Source organism: Phyllostomus hastatus, unplaced genomic scaffold, assembly GCF_019186645.2.
Source record: "Phyllostomus hastatus isolate PE091 unplaced genomic scaffold, TTU_PhHast_1.1 phas_scaffold_317, whole genome shotgun sequence".
Lineage (NCBI taxonomy): Eukaryota > Metazoa > Chordata > Mammalia > Chiroptera > Phyllostomidae > Phyllostomus > Phyllostomus hastatus.
This window is the reverse complement of record NW_025334023.1, coordinates 18,034,841-18,059,991: the sequence shown is the minus strand read 5'-3', so window position 1 is coordinate 18,059,991 and position 25,151 is coordinate 18,034,841. Positions and strand designations below refer to the sequence as shown.

General features: G+C 37.2%; 1 pseudogene; it reads right to left on the bottom strand.

The window, feature by feature from the left end:
• Nucleotides 1-17,891: 17,891 nt before the first annotated feature.
• On the bottom strand, nucleotides 17,892-19,161 carry LOC123805610 (annotated as a pseudogene).
• Nucleotides 19,162-25,151: the final 5,990 nt, after the last annotated feature.

Below are 25,151 nucleotides of genomic sequence, written 5' to 3'. Positions count from 1 at the left end.
CCCTTTACATCTAACTACTCCACACTGAACCATTTACAAGCCTGAATCTGGCTTTGCCACTCATCCACTGAAAACCTCTTTGTGGCTTCCCATGCAAAATCTAATTGGTCTTTGATGTAGACATTTATTTTTTGTCACCATAACATCCATTCTTACGTTTTGCCTTCTGATTATACCCTGAATTTTCCAATCATGAGATTTGGAAGGTAACCTTATGCTTCGGTTGGAGAATGAGTTTGGATTGGTTTAAGCAAATAAGCATGCCCACAAATCCCTGCCACATTGATTGGATCAGGAATGGGCCTGTGTGCCAAGTGAAGACCTGGCCAAAAGGACTCAATTTTATGATTTTAGTTGAGGTTTTAGTGAAGCAGATTCTCTCTTATTCTCCACTAGGCATTAGACAGTAAGCACGTAACCATGAAGTTAGGTCATTAAAAGGAGGTAACCTGTGGAAACAGAGCTCAGAAAAGAGAGAGGTAAAGTGAAAGTGGTCATATCATTTGAACTCCAAATCCAGCTTCATCTTAATCCTATTTACTTTGGACTATTCCCTCAGGTGAATATTTCTTTCTCCCTTTCTCCTTTTTTTCTCTTCTGTCCCTCCTTCCCTCCCTCCCTCATTCCCTCCATTACTATCCCCTCCTTCCTTCCTTTCTTCTTTCTTTCATCTTTTTCTATTTTTTATTAGGTATTTTGGAGCAGCATCCTAATTTTTTTATGGTTTTAAGCCAGCTATTTTCTCCTGTTTTATTGACATCTGTTTTCTTTTTTCATTTCCCCCAAACAGTCAACAGTAAGCAAGTAATATTACAAATAATCATATAGTTACATTTGTGTAACTAGAATAAGGCTGTGAAGGAAAAGTGCAGGATTCCAATAAAATCTACCATGGAGGAACTTAATCAAGTCTGGTGTCAGTGAAGGCTTCTGGGAGGAGGAGCCCCTTCAGTTGAGAGCTAAAGTCCTGGGGACACTTCCACTGTTTGTCAGCTTTGCTGGAGACAGGGCTTTCCTTCCCTGGCCCAGGTCTAGAACTCCAGGGAAGTAATTCATACAATGTGGACACTGGGTGGGCAGGCAGGGACAGGGCCTGTCAGGGAACACTTTTAGGAAGGGACATGATGCTCAGACATTTAGAAATTCTATTCTTAGTGACAGTTTCTTCTCTCTACTTATCATGTTTTGGAAACACTTTTAAGAGAAATCTCTTGTACTTTCATTTTCTTTTTAGATTTTATTTGCTGTTTTGGTTTGTAGGAGCAAATATACTTAGTCTTCAAGAACAAGTAGAAGACAGTAGGGTCTTAGGATCTCTCCTTTGTCCAAAAGGGTGTTTTTCTTTTCCCCCAATACAGTGTCTCCCTTGTTGGGGAAAATTCTTCACTAACAATTATAACTGATAGGAGGACTCAGGTCTCAGCAGAACATGCCCTTAAAACAGCAGCCTGGTTTATCATGAAGGAAGCATTTTGTTAGCTACTTCCAGAAAACAGCATTTGCCATTTGGCAGGGAACTGAGAATACAGCTGCACAGACTAACTACTCTAACAAATGACATTGGGTTTAAAATAGAAATTTCAGCAAACTGTACCACTTTTAGCAGATAGCAGTTAGCACTATCCAGTACTGAATACAAATATGACTTCAGTGGAAGCTTATAAATGTGTTAGATTTGGAGGGCTTCTGAGTAAACTATAGTCTAAATTTAAATGTTCTGGGAACATAGATTGGACTGTTCTAGGGTGTTTGCCTTAGAGATAGGCGGGTCTCAGTGAATGGCTCCTGTTCTGTCAAGTGAGGCCAAGAACTTTTGCATCCAAATCCATTTGGAAGGTGCCTTTTTTCATTTTGGCTTTCAAAGTAGTTTTGTAATTTCTTTCTAGCCATTGAATAAAATAACTCTAGAAGACAAAAAGAAGCTCTGGCTATTCCAATTCCTGTCAGTATGAGAGTGATCAATGCTGAACTTTGTGAGTTTTAAGATAAGAAAAAAATTTCTTTTCCAAGTACTATTTTAATTCCCTGGAGATTTGGACACATTTGGCCTCAATATTTATATATATTCTTTCAAGATATGCATGGTCTGCTTAGTGATATATAAAGTAACCCATAGGAGTTATTTATTTATATAGTGCCATGCATGAAAGAATTGGTGGTGGGTAAGAAGTCTTTCTTAGAACCACTATGGAATAACAGAAACTATCTTTCTTCATGCCACTTATAAAAAGAGACTTACTAATCTCATGAAAAATGCTTGAGCAAAAATAATCTGGGGTGCTTAATGATAGTGGTAGACAAATAGGAAGGACTTTTTATCCTGATTTCTATTCCCAGGTTGAATATTACTAAGTAATAATAAGTAACAAATGCTTTTTCCTCACATTAACCCTTTGAGTAGACACTGTAAAGCCATTTTGCTCTTATTGTATAAATTAGATTAGGGGTTTATTAGCATAAGATGGCTCAAGGGGTTTTCAAATTCCCTAGAGGAATTTTTGTTATCCAAATACATCTTGAAATTCTTTAACTCTTCCAGTGGACTAATATGAGCTAAGCCATTCAGTAGTATTGGGTTTGCCTAAAAAATTTAAATTTGATTATAAAATTCTCATTGTCTTGGGGAAAATTTATATTTTATTGCAGAGTAGGACTTCATCAGAATCAGTAAATCAGGCAAATTTGAGGTCATTGTAACTTAAAGGATTTGTTGAATGAAGTCATCAGAGTCTCAGTGACTGCCTGCTTACTAATTTGGCCTATTAATTTGGCCTATTCATTTGGACTCATTATGGTAGAAGTTTAATATGCCTTTGATGAATATGCAAGTACATAGACAAATTAAAGAATGAATGCAAAAATATAAAGTTAATTCATTAAAAGTATTATAGAAGATTTTGGTATAATTGTTTTGTTATAGGAGCATGAAAAGTGTGATAGAATTTTCTTTTTATATGTGCTTTAAATAATAAATTAGAAAGTTTTATATTTAATATACATTTCAGACTTAAAGTTTGCTGATTATGCAGTAATATTAAAGTATTTGAAAAGAGTTTCTATCTTTTCCTTTCTTGAATAAGCTAACATCTTGCCCACAATTTACTTAATTCATAAACATTTTTATCATCATAAGTAGTACAAAACCTTGCCTTGTTGGCATGGTTATAATCCTTGAAAACATTCTCTTATTTGAAAGGAATGTAACGTATTTTGGACAGGAATAATTATCCTTTTTAAAAAGACAGGTTAGAGGACACAGGGGAGTACAAAATGTCCCCAAAGGGCCCTGATTCATTCATCCTGGAACCAAGGCTGGCATCCAGAACCTCTGAGTCCAAGCACCTTGGACACTCACTGTTATTTCTGTCCTAATGCGAGTGCATGCATATTTTTCTGTTAATAGTACCTTTCTTCTTTGGGGAACTATTTCTCCTTAAATCCTTCCATGTGTTCCCATAGTGACTCAATAACCCTTTTCATCTCTTTCAAACCTGCAGATGGACCATTTGTAGCATTTCACCAGCACAGTGTCAGGTCCAAGGGTAGGTACTCAGCAGAGCCCTTCCCAGTAATGTTCTAGTCTTGGGTATTGGTTGTGGTGGGGCTGTGCCCTTTCCTCTGTAGCAGTGAAAGTGAGGGATTGGGAGTCTACTCTCCCTGACACATGGAGAATGCTACCCTGTAAGAGGAGAGGATGCAAGAAGACTATAGTGTAAGACAATTCTTGATTTTATTTCCTGTCTTCTTTCCTGCCTCCCTGGAGCACTGTTATCTTCTTCCTTTGGTTTGTGAACACCCCTAGTTTTCTTCTAATAATTTTTTTTTTCTCAGAGGTATAGCATTTAAAAGCTTGGGCTTCAGTGTTGAATTGTGTCAAACCCAATCTCAAGCTATGACTTACTAGCTTGCTCTGTGGGTATGGATAAAGTATTTTGGTTCTCTGAGCTTCATTTACTTATCTGTCAAAAAATAAAAAGGATAACAATAGTACTTACATGATGGAATGCTCTGAGGATTGAGAGATAATGTATGAGAAATGCTGAAATATAGTAAGTTCTCAATAAATGTTATTTGTTATTTTTTATAAAGTCTTTTTTTAAGATTTTACTTAATTATTTTTAGAGAAGAAGGAAAGGAGAAAGAGAGGGAGAGAAACATGAATGTGTGGTTGCCTCTCACACGCCTCCGCTGAGGACCTGGCCCACAACACAGGCCTATGCCCAAACTGGGCAATGAACCAGTGACCTTTTGGTTTGCAGGCCCGCACTCTATTGACTGAGCTATACCAACCAGGGTTATTTGTTATTGTTTTTATTATTGTTTAAGGTAGCTTCTGTTGGGTTTTTGCTACTTCCAACCAAAAGAGTCCTGTTTCATCATTCCATTTAGTCAAATATTTGGTATTATTATTGTCTCTCATATAAATGATAGAATCATGACATCTAATTAGTGTCATATTCTGGTACTGCACTTAACTTCCAGTGTTTCCCAAATGGGAATTTTCTCCCAGTCAATGAATGGCTATTCTGTGATTCAAATCAAATAGTGGTACTCAAAAAAGGCAAATCTTTTATTTACTAATATTTGATCTAACTGGGCATTAGAATTTAAGAAAAGGTAAGCCTTATACATATTTATCTGGTAGGCAGGCTAGGCTCTTAGCTTCTCTTTTGCAAGATCTCTAAATAATACACTGCATTGGATTTGTATCACATTCAGTAGATACTGTCTTCAGTCAGGACTAACCATAACGATTTCCATGCAGACATTGTGTTTACGTGAGTTTTCCCTTCAGGTCCACAGACACATGACATGTGTATCACTGAAAGAGGAGGGGACAGAAATGATGGGAACATAAAACACTGAAGAGAGCTTCACAAAAAGAATGAGACTTCTTTTTGACACATATTGTACAATATTTCCAAAATTTTTGGAATGCTTCTGGTATATTTAGCTGGCAAAAGATTTTTTAAAAGTCTGTAGCTCTTTTTTTTTTTTAATCAGTGACAATACATGTCTGGGCTGACAGTAATCTGCACACCTATAGCTTTAATTACACGTCTGATGTGTCTCCAGCAGTCTACTTGCACCATTCCTATTTTTATGCTGGCTCAAAAAATTCTTTAAAAATAATAGTAAAAGATAGCATTTAAAATTCCATTCTGGTTCCTGGAATTAGCTAGTGATTTTATATACTAAAATTTATCAAGACAAAACATTTTCCTTCTTGAAAACAATATCACCTTCTTTCTCTAGCTGTAAATTTGGGACATAGATTAAACAGAGGTTAAAGGATTACGTTTGCCTGGAAGAATTTTGATACAGTTTAGCTAAGCTTTGGAATAGATATTCTAAGTTTTCTCTTAAGAGTTAATATGCAGTAATACAGTATAGAAAATCAGAATAAAGCAACAAGTTAACAACATAGAAAAGAGAGGACTAATTTAATGTAATGTGTTTATAATGGACAACTGTATTGGCTGTGCTTGAGGAGATAGGAAGTTGTAAGACTCTGTGTGTGTGTGTGTGTGTGTGTGTGTGTGAGAGAGAGAGAGAGAGAGAGAGAGAGAGAAACTGATTGTTGGGATAGGTGACAAGATCTATCTTGTCTTGTTTTCAAGTAGTTTTGTTTGTTTTCAAGTAGTTTTGTTTTTTAAGGAAAAGTAAACTTTGTTTTCTGTATCTAGTAATGTTTATTATCTGTTAGAAAGCTTTTTAATGCAATCTACTTAGGAAAGATAATTTACTAAATTATAAATGCGAGAGACCATTTTTGCCTCTAGGAATCATTAGCATATCTGAAATTGCAAAAGTCTATTATGTTTGAAACAAATGTAAAGTTTTTTGGTGAAATTCCAAATTTTTATTATTAGTTTCTCTTTTTTTAATCTAGGAAATAGAGAACCAAGTAGCCTATGGAGTGACCTCTTATTAGTTCAAACCATATTGTGTTATATGTTCTAGTGGGGAATTTGAGGTTTTCCCACAAACTAGTTTGTGACTTTTTGGAAACTATTTACTCTCTTATTTACTGTGATGATCAGTTCCCTTATCTATAAAATGCAGTAATAATCATCCAGTCATAGAATTTTAAAATAAAGATAAGTAAGATACTGCCTTTAAGTGATTTTCCCTCATTTTGACATAGAGTAAGTGTTCAATAAAAGAAACTGGAAGTTCACAGAAAGCTTGAATTATATAATTTTTGGGAAATAATTATCTCACTTTTCCTCAATATGACCTCTCTGAAGTAGCTCCCTTTCTTCAAACAGCAGAAAAATATCAGAACCTGCAACATTTGTTTAGAACATTTAGGGAAATACATCTGTCCAGCCTCCTTTTGTTCCTGTGCTGCTCCCAGAGGAGGCTACTTAATGGTCTTCTTTCCTTTATTCCTGCTTCCGTTTGACTACTCATGCTCAGGGTTAGCTGGAGTCTGCTTTCCTTTCTGAGCACCCAATAACCAGTGTGATTCCAGACATGCTTAACATGGTAAAGCCTTTAAGAGGTCCCAGTGGCTTACAACTAACCAAGTGTACATTTTAGCAGATGGTTTATATTATCATTTTGGGGTCTGTGTATCAGCCATTGTTACCAGCAGTCTAGTCTTTTTCATTGTATTTCTATTCCTTTTTCCACTGGTAGTTCCAAAAGGCTTGATAAAAGACTGTATCTAAACTTGTCATTATACAATTCTGGTTAGAATTTAGAACTTAGTTTATTACAGAAACAATGCCAGAAGCAGTTGGTTCTTAGAAGCTTAGAGTCCTTTGAAGGCCTTAGGACTGAATTGAGTTCTGGGTTCTAAGAACTCGACCATTTGTGCAAAAAGGGAAGATGTAGAAGGGGAAGGAAATGGCTGCTTCTTTTCTGATATAATTTCAGTCATGGCCCAGATTTTAATAATCAGGTTCAATGTTTCTTAACAGCATTCTACCTCCCACTCTGAGCCTCTCTTCTTGTGGCACCCTTCCTTCCTAATGCCCACTGCTGTGCCTTCTTTCACTTCTGAACCAACATCTCTTCACTCTACATTACTCCAGGTTTTCCTTCTTGTCTTCTATCCTTCTGTTATAATTCTCATTGCCTCACTTACTTTGTTATTAGAAAGGTGACAGAACAGCAATCCCATAAGCTAATGCACACTACTATCTTTAATAACACTTCCTAGTATCAGGCATGTTTGTAAGCAGTTTCCATAGATTAAGTCCCTTAAAGCTTCACAGACATCTTATAAGGTAAGTCTTATTATTATTATTGTTTTAAAGGTCAGCAAATAAACACAACGGTGATGTAAAATTTCATGTCTATGTCACATAACTTGCAAGATTGGAACTGGGATTCCAACCAGGTTGCTTGACGCCAAAGTCAGTGCATTTTAGCCATTGTGTTATCCTGTATTAAAGTGAGTGTCTGATTTTTTATGATGACCACATGTCATTGTAGCCATCCACATGGAGTGTGCATACACATGGAGTGTGCAAGACCAGAGTGAATTCTAACCTAAACTATGGTCTTTGGGTGATTATGATGTATCAGTGTAGGTTCATCAATAAAGCAAGTATTGACAATAGGGGAGGCATATATGGGGCCAGGGAGTATGTGGGAAATCTCTGTACCTTCCCCTCCATTTTGCTTAAACCCAAAACTGCTCTAAAAATAAAGTTTAAAAAAACTGCCATGAAATAAGTATCTCAAATCAAGGTTTTGAAATAAATAATATGTACAGTATAACAATATTATTCAGAAACTTGCTTCCTGCTGTGAAAAATGGAAGCCTTGTTTAATTCCAACATTATTAAAATACATAACCAGAATTCAATTTATTATGCATCAATAATGAGTTTCAGTCCAAATATAAAACCATGGGCACTTCAGAGGTGTCCAAACTTTTGGTGTCTCTGGGCTACACTGGAAGAAGAGTTGTCTTGGACCACACATTAAATACATGAACACTAATGAAAATGATGAGAAAAAAAGTTTTTAAGTAAATTTATAGTTTTGTGTTAGGCTGCATTCATAGCCACACTGGGCTACATACCAACTGTGGACCATGGGTTGGACACACCTGCTACATGATTTTTTAAATTTAAATATGCTTATAAAACAATGGCTTCAAAAATTGTTCAACAATAGGCAAGTAAACAAATCTAATAATTACAAGTCAGGATAAATTCTAAGAAGGAGCATGTGCTAGATGTGATTGAGAATAATAAATGGAGTACAGTTACTTACATAGGATAGTTTGTAAGATTTTTGTTAGGAAAGTGGCATTTAAATGCAGCCTATCCTACAGTAACATGCAGCCTGGTATAGGACACAGACCAGGAAACAATGACACGTGATTAATTTTGACAAAAGTCATGCAAATCCGCGAGTGTGGTGATGAGAGAACAAAGTGGAGGAAGCAGCCAGCTTTGCTCTGGGAAATCCCTACAGACCTCATAAATGTTTGGTGTGGGGCACAAAGGACAAATAAGAGTTTTCTAGGTATGGATTATGTATTCTCTATATTTCCCTAATGCCAGGGGGCTTATAATGCAGATATATAATAGATGTTTTAAGGGACACTGTTTCCAGACCATCTATACCAGACCTTTGGAGATTGTCTCACTGGGGGGAAACTGTACCCAATAACTAGTCAACTGAGAGTGGAGGAGGTAGGAAAAAGGGGTGGCGGAAGTTGGTTCATTTGCTTCAATCTGAAGGATTCTCTTCAGAGGTGAGCTTCATCTAGTTTCAGAGCTATCTGCAGATTCTATGATCAGCTAAGACCTTAGATGTGACTTCATTGCAATTCAGCTTCTCCCTCTTTCCAAACCTGTTTCCTTTACTCTCCTGTAGGTGTTGATCTTCAATACACTCTTGCACACAAATATCTATCACAGAGCTTGCTTCCAGGGAAACTGACCGGCAGCCAATCCTCAATAAATACGTATTGATTGGTTGCTTGACTGAGATTTATTTTGGAATAAAGGGAGCAGTAAAGCATACATTAATAATTACTACTGACTGCTACAAACATTAGAGGTAGCACTGTTAAGCCTGAATTCCATATGCCTCGGTAACATCCCTTTGTGCAGTGTGCTCTGTTGCATATATTTATTACTCTTTTGGGAAAAGTTAGCCTCCCCCCATTACTTGTGATGTTGATGTTTAAGCATAATTAAAGCAAATAATCACCCCAAACCCTTGAGGAGAGTTTCAGAAGCAGCAAATGACTCTTCTCTGATGGACAATTTGGTTTTATGCATTATGAATAATTTCCATAATGCTGCTGATGCATAAGTGAAATTTACACTAAAGGGGCCATCTTTGGCCTCAAGACGAACTCCAAACTACCAAAATCCAAGGAAGGAGAATCATATAATTGTAATTAGAAACAGGCACAGATAAACGTTAGTAATTGCTTACCATTCTTCTAAGTGTAAAATTTTCTGGAGGCAGTCTTCCTTGTCATGATTTGAGGTTGTGAAATATTTTGAGCTTGTGACTGAGGAACTCCAGTTTTTAAATTATTGCTATCCCATTGCAACTTTTGATTTCGGAAGTCTTGCACTTACTGGAAATGTGAGTGCTGATGTTTCTGATTACATAATTAGATAGCCCTCCCCAAAAACTGTTATTCCACTTTCTTGTCCAGGTTTCTGGAGATTTTGAGAGAAGATGTCTGGCCTCCCCCAGTGTGTCTGTCAGACCCTGTTGATTGTTATTCAGTGTGAGATTGAGATGACTGATAAAATAAATGAATAGAATAAACAGCAGAATTAGTTTTTAATTTCCCTTTTCCCTTGATTGCTCACAGTGTGTGTTTGCAAAAGCATGAAATCATGGGACCTCTTTCATGTCAGAAATGCCAAGAGCTTGTTTGGTTTGCAGTGTTAAAAAGGATGATTTTTGAGGCCCATTATAATGAAGGAAATATGAAAGGGAAGCATTTTAAGAAGGGAAATGAAAACAAAATGGTTTCAGCTTTGCTTGTCTTAAGCTATCTCCTCTATAGTCATCTTACATTTTTTCTAAAGATAAATAAGATTTTAATTTTACAAAGCCTTAGTTTTCTTCTTCTTCATCTTCTTTCCCCCATCTTCCTCTCCCTCCTCCTCTTCTTCCTCATTTTCCTCTTCCTCTTCATCCTCTTTTTCCTTCCTTTCATATTCCTTCTCTATCTACTCCTCCTCTTCCTCTTTTTGGTGGCATTTTGGAACTACTAGTTAGTCTGGGTTAGTGATCAGGGGGATTGTGGAAATGTATTTGCAGGGAATATACCACTGGCTTTTTTTCCTGGTCCATAGTCAGCTCAACTCATCCCTAATATGTTAAAGATGAGACCAGCTTGGACACTGCTAGAAAAATGTCCTGGGGTTTTGATTTAGTCTTTTCAAGAGCCTTGGGCAAGTTACTTAGTTACTAATTAATCAGTCATTATTTATTTGTCATCACCAAGCTTTTAGGCCTTTTGGTATGCCCTGAGAATAAAATGGTGAACAAAATAGTATGACACTTCCTTTCTGGAAATTGTCTAGAGAACACAGAGAATGAGGAGTAGATTAGCTAAGACGATAATGGCAGGAGAGGCAGGATTTGGGGCCTATGGTAGTTACAAGATATGTTAAGGAACTTTGTAAAAAGGATAAACAATAATACTGAGATGTCAACAAGTAGTGGGAGTGAGAGCACAAGAAAGTGATTGGGCTTAGGTAGAAGGAGTGACTCTCCTCCGTGTAAGAGAAATAAGTAGGAGAGAAATGGTGAAGATATTGCATGTCTATATGTTTGGTAGTTAGATGCATAGAAATTTGAACACTTACCCATTTAAACCACTTCTCTCTGTGGGCTGAGAGAGAGAGCGAGAGAGAAAGGAAGAGGGAAGCAATTGTGTCAATTTAGAGATAAGGGTACTTGTTGAAGAGAAGAACTGAGATATTCAGAGGTTTGAGAAGAATTGAGGAGATCTGAAATAGTTCTTGTAGATAGTGGGTGAAAAATTGCCTAGAGATTCACAGTAGAATATTTAGCAGTTTAGAAGACCTATTAAGGTTATTTTCCATAAATTTAAAGCAGTGTTAATCTATTAAGCAATTTTCTGAAAACTATGTTTGACTTTCTAAGTACAAGAATGGAGAAAATAGTTGTAAATTGGAGTGGGGTTTTTCTAGATGGATTTGAGTTAAAAATAGAGGGGGAAGAAAAAGAGATTAAGCAAGAAAGCTTTAAAATGAAGGCTGCAAGTTCTAAACTTGTAATAAAAGTAACTGAAGGCAGGAGGAGAGTAAAATTTGTAGGTGAAAGTGTGAATGAAATGAGGTGCTAATGTGTTCCACATGACTTTGGACAAAGTAGGACAAGAGACCATGGTCAGAAAGAAGGATGCTTGAATTAGTGGTTATGGGGCAGAGATATTTGGATAATAGAAAGAACCAATTATTACTGTGTGACTGAGGGGGCTGAGGTGAATAGAGGAGAAGGCTTTTGGGTGTGATAAAGCCCACAAACTGAAAAGTGTGGGTGAATATTATAATCAACCATGATAACTGCAGGGACCAGTTAGTGCAGATTCTAAGTCAGGTTCCAAGACCTTTATTAATGAGGCAGAGTGGCATGGAGGCAACTTCTTTGCAGTAATAATAGATCAATTATAATAATGAAAAGGACTCTAATAATGATTAAGATCAACTGATAACTTTTTCTCTGCCAAAAGTTAGGTTTATTGCTTTATATGCATTATCTCCATTAACATTTACAATAAACTGAGGATGTTATTATCCCCATGTTAGAGCCGAGGAAGCTGAAATCATAGGGAATGTTAGATTGAAATGAGAGTCTGACTGACTAGGGAATTCACAATTATAACAATTATTTTATACTACCTATTCAACAAAATATTACAAAAATTAATTATGCTACATAAATTTGGAAAATGTATGTGATTGTTAAACTATAGAATAAATACAAATGTAAAAATGCAAGGGATTGTTAATACCATGATTACTTTTTTTTCTTTTCCAAGGTAATTTCTCATTACCTGAATGCTCCAGGGATTAAACCCATGGTTAAGTGAACAAAATCTGGCTGATTTGCCTACAGCTAGAACATGGGCTTTGGTCAAAACAAGTAGAGATACTTGAATCCATAAATAGAGTCATTGAAAATATCTCTTACATACATCCCAATGGTGTGCTCACAGGCTTAATTAATATGCTAGACCTTCTTTTGTGGTACCATAGAGCTGATGATGAGGAAAAGACCCTGAGTTCCAGAGAACATCTTCTCCCATTTAATCAACCTAACCTGAATGACAAATGTAACCCCATGAAAAACTGAAAAATAATGAAATGCACACTATGCTTACCAGATATAGGTAGAACTTCAGTGCAGATATAAAAGATTAGGGTGGGAAAAGGTCAAGGAAGACTTCACAGATGAAATGGATTTTAAGCTGGACCTTGAGCAGTGAGAAGGATTTGAGTAAGACCTAGAAATCACAAAGGGCTTTTATGGTAGCCAGTGGGGTGGTGCTGTGTCCTCTGTTAGGAGATATCTTTACTATATTCTTACTGATCTATACCTGAAATGAGACTTTAACAACTTTCTACAGAATATTCTAGATGGCCCTACACTTCAGTATAGATGCAATAAATAAGTGAAAGGATGCATTTTTAAGTAGTATTGGAACTAAGTAGAACTTGTATCTGCAGTGGTATCCTTAATTTAAAATAGTACATGATAATGATGTGTACAGTTTTGAGTTGAAGCAATTTTTGTATCTAGGCCCTTTGAAATGATTGGTTTCAGGAGAGATGAGAGAGAGAACTGAAGAGTGGACTAAAAACAGGGGAGTGCATTCTTACCTAGGGTTTTCCTCATTTCTAGAAGAGTTTAGCAGGTCCTAACCTCTCTGGGTCTCAGTTTCTTCATCAACAAAATGAAAGATTATTTCTGGACACAAAAATCTATGGTTTTGATTCTATGTTAGAGCATCTATGAGCACCCTTTACATCTGGAATAGTTCACAAAGCCCTTCTGACAGAGATAAATAAATGAATGAATAAATCCAACCACCCCCCCAAATTTATTTGTAAGAAGTGTGTACTTATTCTTACACGTTTAAATTTCAGTCATCTTCAAAGTACTCTCCATTTGATGCAGTATACCTATTGAACCATTTTTTCTACTGCTTAAACAGTTTTTGAACCCATCAATTTTGATACTTTTTAGTGCTTCTGCCATTTTTTTGGTTCACCCCTTTCACGTTGGCAAAATGTTTCCTTTTGAGGGCTTTATTCATGGGGGGAAACAAAAGAAGTTGCTCAGGGTGAGATCAGGTGAATAGGGAGGGTGGGGCATGGGCATCATGCCATTTCTGGTCAAAAACTGCTGAGCACTCAGTGCAGTGTGGGAAAGCAAGCAATAAATCAGCCATCATGGAATGGGCAAACATATTGAAAGAGTCTTCAAAAAAATTCACTGAAGCTGAACACAGCCTCTTACAATAATGCCAGCTGGTAAACTGATACAGACGGGTTCCTAGAACACTCACCTAGCAAGGAAAACACCCACTTATACAAGGGGCTCGCCCTCCAGCAGATAATTCTGTCTTTTTTGGTGTCCCACCATGTATATATTCCCAATGAATAATCACTCTTATTTGAGTTTGTGTCTTGACTCAGGTAAATTCATCCCTTGATTGACTTTCTGTACAGAAAAGAGGTGTTCACCTTGACATAGTTTTTCTCTTTATTGAAATGTCTCTTTCATGAATGTAGAGCATGACCATCAGATAATGCATGTTTGCAGCTTTATGTTGACAATTATCCAAGTAGTTCCATTATGTTGCTCATATTTCAGGGGTTCATACATTTTCATTCATTTCATTCTACTCTTGGCAAATCAGGAGATGGCCTTTCAACTTAGAATGTTGGCAGAAAGCCACATGGTGATCTTTCTCTGTCTCTGTCTCTTTCTCTCTGTTCCTCTCTGTGTTTTACATACACACACACCCCTTACTTAGCAAATGCAAAACAGCAAAGACATGATATATATATATATAATATAGCATCACAAAGAATCTAAATTAAAATAAAACTTGCTAGGCCCTTATTTCTGAACAGTTTTCATAAAAATGGACACAAATTAATACATTTGAAAGACTCAGATTTAAACATTCAAAGGCCTCATTCTCTGGTTACTATTTCATTAGTATTTGAAGCATAAAAACTAAAAAAGTGTTTCTTTCTCCTTGGAAACAGACACGTGACTCCCATTAACTCCAGAAGGAGGAATTATACATGAGAATGAAGACAGACAAATGAGTATGTGTGTTCAGTTGCTAGATTAACCTGATAGCCTATGATAGATCTTTGAGAGCCTTTATAGGCTATGAGATCAATAATCCATTATAGCTCACACTGGTGACTAAATGACTTCAGGGATTGGTAATGGCATCTGAAATCTTTTACCTTTAAACCATGGCTTGTAATAAATCCTAAATTCCCCTCAGGCATCACCACCTGGCAGCAATAAAGGTGTCTTTGATTATGCACCTTGAGGAGGGCATGGCAAATAATGGGCACTCAATACATAATCACTGAACAAAGAGAAAAATATATCATTTCCTTCATATTCAGATCTCTTTTTATTCTCACCTTTTCCTGGGCTTGGTATATTCCTTTGGGTTCTGCCTGATGCCTGGTTATCCTTTCTCATCTCTAATCCAATTTTTGTTACCCCTGCTTCTCTTCTTCTCTTCCCTTAATCACAGTGTTCCTTCTGCCAAATCACAATACCTTTTGTCATTGGACTTGCTAATCAATGACTTTTTTGAGAAGGGTAATGTGAAGAACTTTAATCAGTATACTCTATGGAAGCAGGACATTGATAGTGGCTGTTAGCCTTTAGAATGACCTTTTCTAAAGTAAGGGGCACATGAAAGAAAGGACTATTGCTCCCCGTGTCTGGCATAAAATCTGGCACATACCAGATGTTCAAATAAGCTTTGACAAATATATAAATGAATAGAAATAAGAATAATGAAGCTAATATGTTTAGAACATCTGTATATGTTATGATATTAAGTTGTATTTACATTTCTCATTAAGTTCTCACAAGAATGCCAAAATAGTGTGCCTCATCTCCATGCTTAAAGATAAGAAAACTCTGACATAAGTTTGAGAACTTTATCCAGACCACATATCTCACGTATTTCTGAACCAGAGTTTTATTCTAGGTCAGTCTGACACAATTTTATTTTGCTGCTCTGTTGTTCTGGATTTTTATTCCTCCCCTCATTTTTATGTTCTGACCTTGGAGCATTGATTACCCTGGCAGCAAGAAGTGGTTTCTGAGCCTTTGTTGTACTTTCATAGTGTTTATGACATCAGACCCAATTTATGCCAAGTCATAATGGTGATGGCTAATATGTTTAGTGATACCACATTCCTTAGCTTACTTTTATGCACTTTAACATGCATGATATAATTTGACCATTCTAACAAGCCTGTGAAGAGTAAAGTCTGAATTTATTATAATCAACCTCTTCACAGTTCAGATGATGAAACTGAGATCCACAACAATAACAAGTCATAATTACCCAAATTCATAATTTACATCAGGGCCTGCTCTTGAGGTTGTATATTCTATATATCTGAACAAATATATAGTGACATGTGTTTATCATAAAAACATTTTACAGAGTATTTTCAGTGCCCTAAAAATCCTCTGTGCTATTTATTTATCCCTCATTCCCACAACCCCTAACAACCAATGATTTTTTTTTCACTATCTCAATAGTTCTGCTTTCTCCAGAATATTATATACTTGGGATCATACAGCATAAAACCATTTTAGATTGGCTTCTTTCATTTAATAATACATATTTAAGGTAATTCCCTGTCTTTTTATGGCTTGATAGGTCTTTTATGTGGTGCTGAATAATTTTTTATTTTCTGAATGTATCACAGTTTATCTATCCAATCACTTACTGAAGGTGATTGCTTGGTGAAACTTGGTTGCTTCCAAATTTTGGCAATTATGAATAAAACTGTTATAAGCATATTTGTGCTGCTTTTGACTAGACATAAGTTTTCAACTCTTATGGCTAAATACCTGGGAGCCTGATTCCTGTATCTTATGGTAAAAGTATATTTAATTTTGCAAGGAATAGTCAGAGTGTTTTCCAAAATGACTACCATTTTTCATTTCCATCAACAATGTATGAGAGTTCTCTTTGCTCTACATTCTTTCCAGCATTTGGTGTTGTCAGTGTTCTAGATTTTGACCATTCGAATAGGTGTGTAGTAGTCAGGGAAGCTTAGTTTCTTTTGTGAAATGACAGAGCTAATAAGTGGCCTTCTATCACTAGTTCTTGTGCTCACTTTATTATACCAGACTCCCACAGGTCGGTCATTGTCACTGGCAGTATTGTATTTCTGAACATTTGCTACTTATTGGCATCCTTTCTTTTCTTACTTCTATAATACAGAACTTGAAATAATTTCTAATTATCATATTGCTTGGGGAAAAAAACTAAAATAGGTCATCACAAGACTTTAAAAATGGCTTAGGTAATGCTATAAAACCTGTGATTAATTTAAAGAAATGTAACCCTTCTGAAACTTGGTTTCTTCATTTGTTCAATTTAAAAAATAGTATGTGTTCTACCATACAGGGGTGAAGATAGAGGAAGGTAAAATGTGAATATGCCTTCAGTTACTGAAATCACCATGTCAGTGTAAATATTGCCATTATTTTGAAAGCACAAGAATCACCCAGTGAAATGGTGCTTTAGGGGGTCACGTAGTATCAAGTATTTGTTAAAATCCAGATTTCCTCTTCTTCCAGGCAATGTCAGCTTGTCCGAGGCCCAAGCTACTGATGACTCCCACTGCCCAAGGTTTTTAAGTACAAGAAACATATCTCCTTCATGCTTCCTGTGTCCTGCACTGTGTCTTATGTATAGAGAGGACAGGTAAATGTGTGTGGAATCAAAGGAATTTGATTCCCTGGAGACCAGTTGTATTTCAGCAAAAATAAAACAAATGTTTCTCATCTGGATTCTAATCCAGGTAATGGGTGATATAATAAAAAACAGGAGTGGGGAGTTCTATGGAATAGAAATGGAGAAAAACATACAAAAGGAAGTACTTTTGCCCTCCTTGTTAACATTTCCATGTTCAATATGAATCACTTATGAAGAAATTGTGGACCTAGTGCACACTTTTCCTACGAAGGTGTCTTTTATACAATCTCTAAATCAGCCCTATGATCCTAGAAAGTAGAGTTTTGTTACAGAGATAAGTAAGATATGATCTCAGGGAACCATGAAAAATAAAACCAAGATAAATAAAAATTATTGTTTATGTTCACTGCTGCTAAATACTGTATGGGGTCTTACACATGTACATAGATGTATGTATACATAGCCACAATTTTGAAGGTAATCATAATAGTGACCCTAGATGATATTGCAATTAACCCAATTACACAGATGTGAAAAGAGTAGAAGAGGGTAAGTGATTTGTTCATAATAATACAACTAGGATATGGAAAACCTGAGATTCATGTTTAAGTCTAGCTAAGACCAACTATGCAAGTTATGCTGCGGTGAATGTGTCAAATTTTGTGTTTCTGGTTAAAGTAACCACAATGGCACATGGCCTGGATGGGCCATTAATAACTGCTTTTAACTTTAGTTCTTTAGGGAAGTTTTTCCCTAAAGAAATAATGTATTTTGAATAGGTTACTGAGAACATTTGTATCATGAGACAAGGTCATGAAATCATTTTTTAGGAGATAGGAAAACTGCCTTTTTTTTTTTTGCCTTTGACTTGTTTTTTATTTAAAACTAGCTGTCCACGGTGATTTTGACCTTTATGGAATAAACAAATTTAAGTTTATGCTGAAGGCATCTTTTCTTCTGTGGTAGTTTTCTTTTCTGTAGGCTTTTTCTCAGTGGCTGGTTTGTTGGTAACTGTAACCTTTTTTCTCATCAAAGCCTTCTTCTGCTTCTTAACACCAATAGCTTTCTTTCCTTTCTTCCCTACTACAGACTTCTTGCCTGGAATCCCCTTCTCATCTGATTTGGCTTCTAGTGCCACTGCTGCTCTATCCATCCAGAGCTTGTGATTCTTGGCCTGGCGAAGACTGGTGTTCTGGTGCATGGCCTTTGCATATGGGTTTAGCTTTAACATGATTCTCAGGTTTTTCAGTGGATTCTTCTTCAGGACTCTGTGATGAATCTTCTTTCATGGTGCTCAGGGGGCTCTTTGGATCTCTGGGCTTTTCAAGATTTTGCCAAGGTCTGTATTGAGCATCTTGTCCACGGGAAGGTTGTAGTCACTCTTGAGGGAGGCAGCTCTACGCCAAATGCCAGACAGATCATCTGATTTGTGGAAAGCACTTTCAGTCCTGATGCAGAAAGGGCCCATGTGCCCACCAGGAGCAGGTTTCAAAATGCTTAGCTTGCTTACATTAAGCAGAGTAATTCCAGGAATGTTTCCAAAGTCTTTGAAGATACTGATGTCCTCATTGTAGATGATACAGGTCCCTTACACTGGATACAACAGCATTTTTTCATTTTGCCCTTGCCAGCTCTCATTCTCTGAGAGATATAAACAGTTTTGACATCATTCCAGGCCTTAAGCTTCTTAAGAATCAAAAAAGCCTCCTTGGTTTTCTTGGAGCTTTCAGCTTTATCTTCAACTACAAAAGGAAATTCAGGAATGACCTCCGTATGATGACCTGTGGACATGACCAGTGCTGGTATGACCAAGGCAGCCAGGGCAGAGCAGATGGCATATCGCTTCTGTGTTGTGTTCACTCTGTGGTGCCAACAGCACCAGATTTTGGTTGGTGCAAATATGCAGTCCTCACAACACATATTTCTAAAAGCACCCTGGCCAGAATGGTGAGTCCCATCACCTTGAACTCTGAGAATTCAAGCCACAGCTCTGCCAGTACCCCAAGACTCAGCACTGGTTTGATATCTTGCCAATTCACTGACAGCATAGGGTTGTCTATTGTTTCTGCATAAGCTGGAGTGAACAGAGTTCACAATATCTGGCTGAGTGGGAGCCTGAACAAACACAGCAGGCAAAGTGCCATTTTGCCAGATGATTCCTCCTTTTCAGAGTACACTGATATCAGTGGATGAGTACACACCATGGTGTGGAGAAGAGAGGCCACAATCCTCAGCCCAGTGGCTCCCACAGGGAAAAAAGCAAATTACCATATTTTCTAAGCATTTTCAAACTTAAGATACTTTTTCTGAATTTATATCATTTGATTTATGTCCTTTCTTTTTTAGCATACATTCATCTAATTATCAAAATTAAGTTTTACTATGTACCAGCCAGCAATATCCAGTGCTAAGAACACAGTAGTGAACAAAACATAAAGATTACTGCCCTGGTTACCAGAGAGAGACCCCCATCATGGAGATACATAAGTGCTGGAAGTGATTGGCTAGCCCTGGGAGATAAGAAAAGCCAAGTCTACTTTTCTGATTCTTCACTTATAAGAAACTACCTTAAGGAAGGCAGTAGTGGAGAATGACACATCTTCTTACCCTTAAGGCCATTGAAGGCAGAATGGAAGAAAAACTTATAGGCTTCTAGGAAGGGATGGAAGACCCTCCATTTCTCCTTGCCCCAGGAATTAGACAGAGATCCACTGATTCTGGGGAAACTAGAGTAAAAAAAACATACATCTGCCCATGAAAGAGCAGCATTGAATGTCTTGAGCTCAGGATCTTACAACTGTAAAAAGCTGAGATCTTCTTCTAGGTGAGAGAGAGGAGAGTTTGGCTGACATAGGAATTGAATGGCAGGAAAGATGACACACTTAACTCTGAATCACAGGTGCACAAGCCTGGTCTAAGATTGAGCCTGAATCAAGAAAACTAAGTAATGTCCCCTGCTCCTACCATGAGCCTATTGCTAGTAAATAAGTAACAGCAATTTACAACTAGGGAAGGGATAGAAAGAGAAACCCTTTCTGTAGTGTCAGGACTGCTGAAAGCTGAGAATGGAGCTGGAAGACTAAAAAAGTCTTTCCCATCAATGGAGGAATTTGAAGTTGGGGATGCATTGAAAGTAATGATAGTAATAATAATACCCAAACATAACTCATTCCAAATATAAATTGCCTGACAAGAGAAAAAGCATGGCCATTTTCCAGCCTAAATACTATTAATTCAATCTCTAGTATTCTTCTACACATAGTGACTGGCATTCAGCCAGATGCATGAGATATACAAAGTATCAAGAGAAAAATGATGCTCATGAAAATTTAGCAAATTGAATCTAACAGTAAGTAAAATGAATATTCAGGTTGTCTAAATGATTCTTATCAAAGAAATTTAAGGTTGATTTAACAGTCAAAAAACCAAACTTTCAGTCACCATATTAAAAGAGTCCAAAATAAAAAAAAAATGATCATCTCAACAGGCACAGAAAAAGCATTTAAAAATGCAGTCATGATAAACTCTCAGCCAGTAAAGAGTATCTATGAGAAAAACTTCAGATAATATACCTATTGGTAAAATATTGACTGATTATTCCCCTACTATCAAGAACAATGCAAGGTTAGTGCTCTTACCATATCCATTCAGCATTGTACTGGAAATGATAGGAGATGGAAATGGTAAGATAAGAAAAAGGAAAGTTCATAGACTGGAAAGGAAAATTAACATCCTTATTTATCCAATGATGCTATAATCACATATGTTCAAAATATTTTTTAAAAAATCTATAAAACAGCTAGTAGAACAAGTGACATTCAATAGTAACTGTTGACCAAGTGTCTCAGACTTCCAATGTAACTACTCCTGTTGCATTGCCATTTCTCCTAAGAGCACACCTTGACCTCACATGGAGTTCCATCTGAGCAGTAGACAAAGGGAGGAAAATATTCATGCAGGTGGTCCTGTATGACATACGAGCATTGTTTGAAAGTGGACTGCTGCAGCATAGTTGCATCATGGGGAGTTCTATAAAAGAGTGGGAAAAGAAAATCCTCCTAGTGGCCAGAACTTTAAGGAGTGCATTTGGTTGTTTCCTTCTGGAAGAAGAGGTGACCAGAGATAAAGGTTTGCATAAATTCGTGGTTCCTAATGCTTTGGCTGATAGTGACGCAGTAGAACAGAATGTGATTGAAAAATTGATGACAGGATGCTGGAGGAAATGAGCATAAACTGTGAGAATATGTGTGTCTCAGTATAAATGCTCATCAAAGGGCATCCATTGCAAAGAAGGCTCTCAGTAATTATGTGAGTCAGATGGCCTATTTTGTCCATGTTAGTAAGCCCCCTTCCCCAACCATCTCTATGCTTCCTCAATGGTTCATAAGCAGAGGAACTTCTCAATTATCTGTTGAACAACATTTATTATGTGATATGACTATGACAGCAGCAAGAGAAGTTATATGTGAGATGAACAACACATGGGCTGATCTGTCTATTGCCATGGGTGATTATCCAATCTGCCAACAGTAGAGACCAGTGCTGCACTCTTACTGGGGTTTTATGGTGAGGACCATAAAACCACACAGTGACAGGATGATGACACAAGATGCCTTTTATCATAGAAGAAGCATCTACTTGTCCTCATTAAGTAGCTCTTTACTCAGAAAATTGGTTTTCCTTTGCAAGCATGTTTTTGTCAGCATCAACCTCCCTATTTTATACATTATGTCACAGTATTCCAAATAGCATTAATGTAATAGCTGCAGAGAGATATTAGACTCATGCTCCCAGGATTAACACATCTTAAATGTACCCTCTTACTCCTAAGCACCTTTTCATGATGTAGTTACAGCTCAGGTAGTATGACAACACCTTGCAGAGCTCTGGTTTTATCCTAAAATGCTGCTTATAATCAATGACCTATATATAAAACCATTTCTCCCAACACCAAAATAAAGTATCTAGAAATAAAGAGGTAGAAGTGAGAGTGGTGTTGGGAACCGCCCTGACTGGTATCAGAAGCTGAAACCCCCGCCTAGGCTAAGGCTAAGGGAACGCCCTTGGAACCGTAAGCCAACAAGGGGACAAAAGCTTATCTTCCTGGCAGGAATGCTGCTTCTGCTGCTTTATTCATGACTGAACCCCAAAAAGCTTGGTCGGTTAGCCAAAGATGGGTAAGATTCCCCAAGGGGGGAATGACCTAAGACAGGCACGATCACTTTTGGGAGGCCCCCCCCAAAAGAAGGACTTGGGGGGCTGCAGCAAAAAGGGGGTGATGGACCCTCGCTCCTCAGCTTTGACATAGCCTGAGTTCTCAGCGTCTGGGAAAAAAACCTCCTTGTCTCCCAGTTGCCTTAGTTCCCTTGCTCCACCTAAGCCTGAAACAATGACAGGGTGGTGCAGCTCTGTACTGAGAAGTGGGGATTCCCCGGGTGATCAGGCTTAAGAAAGAACATGTAAATTACTGTGAAACCTTCTTTGTTTAGAATGCTCTCAGTTGAATGAGAAGGGTCTTAGGAGGAAGTTAGTTTGTTCCTCAGTCTTACAGCTCTTTGACCCCCAACTCAATGGACTGGCAGAGTTCTTTGTTTTCTATGGTTCCTTACTTCCCCCTAATGAGTACTGTACTTTACCTGAATTATTATGCAGAATGAGCCCAATAAAAGCAGGTATGGACGGTAAATCAATGCGCTCCCCACTAGGTGGGGTGGCCATTCCGTCCTGACTTCCCCACAGAAACTAGTCTGTCTCTGTGCATGTGTGTTTTTTCTCGCATGTTTTTCGGCGAGCCATCTGCAGCGTTCCGTGGTCACTGCTGGCCGGTGACCCACGCGCAACAGAGTGGCTACTATTACTCCTAATGGATCCACTTGCAAAAGTTTATTTTTGTCTTTACGGGAGTTAAAGCTGTATTAAGAGAAGCCATTATCTCTTGGAGGAAATATAAGCAGATTTGGAAGCAGCTTCATGAGATTTTCATCTGGCTTGCCAGGATCCTATCTATCACTGGAACCACTGAAACCATTTGTGGTTGCTTCCTGGTGACATTTCTTGACATTTGTGATGACTTTCTAGACAGTTTTTGAGAATTCCCTATTCAGTGTGGCAGGAAGCTAGGATCTTTGGTGGATATTATTCTGACCTTTGTTCCCAGCCATTTCAATGTCTGTATAAGCCTATAATTCCATTTTGAACCCTTCCTACTTGGAATACTTAGAGTGACTTCTGTTTTCTGCCTGAATTCTAACTCACACAGGGTTTTAGATATGTTCCCAGGGAGAGGAAACAATTCACCAAAGGGGCGGGTCCACATTAAAAGATTGAAAATTGTACATGTAATGAATTAGGGAAAGTAAGGAAAGATGTGTAGGTAGCCACAAGGAGCCTAGTTTACTGGAATGAAGCCTTACAAAATTCTTATGAATATAGGAAAGTCTTATATGAACAGCAATAGTAAATCCTTCCTGTACAGAGGTATTTAGTTTACAAAACATTTCACGTACATTATCCTTCTTGGATTTGAGAAATCTCATCCTGAAGAGGTAAAATGTATATACTCTTTCTCACTTGAGTCTCCCCAAATATCTTTAACTGTACACCATAGCAACCCTGTGAGTGTCAAGGCAGGCACTATTATATGCCCTTTGTAGATGATGAAACTGAGGCTGTTAACTGTTAGGTTTATTTCATTCGCATATTTGCTGAGCAAAAGTGCACTGGCCATTTACTTTGTGTCAAGAGTTGTATTAGATACCAGGGATAAAGGAATAAACAAGACAAACATCTCTATGACCTCATGTTTCTGATTTAGTGAGGAACACAGACATTAAATAATGGTTTTTAGTATAATAAATGCCTTTTGGAAAGGGAGAGCAAAGGATGCTATGGAGATTTCAACTGTAATGATACTCAGAGAAGGACTCTCTGAGGAGCTAATACATACACCATTACCGAGAATTAAAGAATGATAAAGCAGCAGCTGAAACTCACACAGTTAAGAAATTGCTTGACTAGAAATTTAGTCAAGAAATGTCTTGGAATGCAATTCATTGTCCCTGATTTCATTCAGCTCCAGTGTCATCTTCACTACATAAGGTAGGGATCGCAACTGCTTTCCTGACTTGGGATAGGAAACCAGACAGTGATTCTGTCAATCTGAAAATGATGCAAATATAGTAAAGTATCTAATCCTTTATGGCTAAATTTTGTTTGGGTGTTGTCTCATTATAACGAATACACATCTCAATGGAATATTTAAAATCTATGTGGCAAGGCCTAGGCAGTCCTAATACTTCATAGACCTTCATATTTTTTGAGGCTATGTAAATGAAGACTAAGCTATTCAATTGAATTATATGGAATTGCTGATATTTAATCATGTTGAATTAAAAGGTGATGGTTTAATATGATTTTCTACCTAATACTAAGCTGACAAACCCAGTCCTGGAGTGTTCTAAGCAATTTTTTAACTGCTTTTACAAACACAAGATATACCTCAATAAAACATATTGCTACAAGGAGGAAGAAAAAAGGAAATCAAATCCTTAAATGCTACAGATAAAAATAGTGTCATACCTAGATAGTCACGAAATTTGGGAAAATTCACAATTTGTAGCCGCTATTATAGTCTTGAAGAGAAAACACTTTTAAAAAGTTGTCTAATTACAAATTGACTTGACCAGGTCAATGATTTGAGAACTCAAGAAGATCTACAGGATATAATTGACCATTCTGGTTGAATCAATACCAAACTGGCATTTTAAAAAATCTAAATTATAGTGAGAATGATGATGACACTCAGAAGCATACTTTCTAAATGTAAATTGCTTGAAAGTTTGAAATGAGCCATTGTCCCACAATAGTGGGGCAAAGTCTGAAACAAAATTTCATTCCTAGCATTCGGCATTGAGGAATATTTATAAGCAAATAATGCAGTTTTGAGATTTGTATTGAGCTCTGGCCGGTAGCTCAGTTGGTTGAAGTGTTGTCCTGATACACCAATGTTGTTGTTTGATTCCCCGTCAGGGCATATATAAAAAACAACCAGTGAGTGAATAAATGAATGGAACAACAAATCAATGTCTCTCTTTCTCTCTTCACCTCCCTTCCACTTCCTAGCTCTCCTTCTCTTCCGCCTCTAAAATCAATAAATAAAAACATTAAGACTTGTATTGAGACACTTTCATTAAAA